The sequence below is a fragment of the Scedosporium apiospermum genome (genome assembly GCF_000732125.1).
Source record: "Scedosporium apiospermum strain IHEM 14462 chromosome Unknown SEQ_SAPIO_0095, whole genome shotgun sequence".
NCBI classification, from domain to species: domain Eukaryota; kingdom Fungi; phylum Ascomycota; class Sordariomycetes; order Microascales; family Microascaceae; genus Scedosporium; species Scedosporium apiospermum.
This window is the reverse complement of record NW_015971796.1, coordinates 492538-493718: the sequence shown is the minus strand read 5'-3', so window position 1 is coordinate 493718 and position 1181 is coordinate 492538.

Sequence of the window (1181 nt, the reverse complement as noted above, 5' to 3'; positions counted from 1 at the left end):
ATAAACTAGAAATAAATTAAAAGACTAACTTTTAAAAAAGGAAGTAAAATCTAATTATTATAAAAGAAACTAAAAACTAAAGACTTCTAAATTAAAACTATATAACTAAATAATAAGCTAAACTATAAAAAACTAAAATTATTTTAAATTAAATAAAAAATTTTAAAACTTAATTATAAACTAAAATTACTAAAAAAAATAAAAAGATATCTAATTTTCTATATAATATTACTTAAACTAGTATATAATAATATCCTTATAAAAGAATCTATAATAATTAAACCTAAAGAAAATATTTAAGAAGCTAAGAAAATTCTTAATTCTATAAAAGATAATAAAGGAGTTAAATATTTAATTAAATAGAAAAATTTTAAATATAGTAAAAATACTTAAAAACCTATTAAATACTTAGTAAGAAGCTAGTAACTTCTTACTATATTTTACTAGAAGAACCTAGATTAACTAAGAGACCTAAATCTAAAAAATTATCCCCTAAACCTAATAAAGACTAGTTAATAGAATTAGAAACCTTAAAAGACTAAAGATCTTCTATTATATAGGACTCTTAGATAGAAAGGTAGATATTATCTTCTTTATCTAAACCCTAGATCTCTTATCTAAATATTTCTAAGTTTTTTACTTTAATATTTTTCTTTAATTAATAGATATATATTAGCTAATTTACTATTATTAATAGTTATATCTAAAGAATAAATAATACTTTCTCTACTTTAACTTCTTCCTTCTTTAATTTCTTTTACTTTTATAGGAGATAAGTAATTAAGGGAGTAGTTAGTAATTAAATAATATTAAAAGAAATAGGAATTTATAAATAGAAGTTATAAAAACCCTATTATATAATCTATTCTATTATATATACTCTATATACTAAAAAGACCTTTTACTTATTATATATACTTTATTATTTTTAAAATAATATATATATAGTATTTTAGTTTTAGTATCTAATAATTTAATTATATTAGCTAAGTTTAAATAGTTATAAGAAGATTTAGAAAGAGATCTATAAGTATAATTAGGTATAGTAATAATTATAAAATATTTTAAAGAAGTAAAAAAAGAAAACTTATAAAATAAGAAACTAATAATTAAAAGGCTTACTTATAAGTCTTTAAAAATAAAGATTAAAAAAGGAGAAGTATTATATTATAGCTATATCT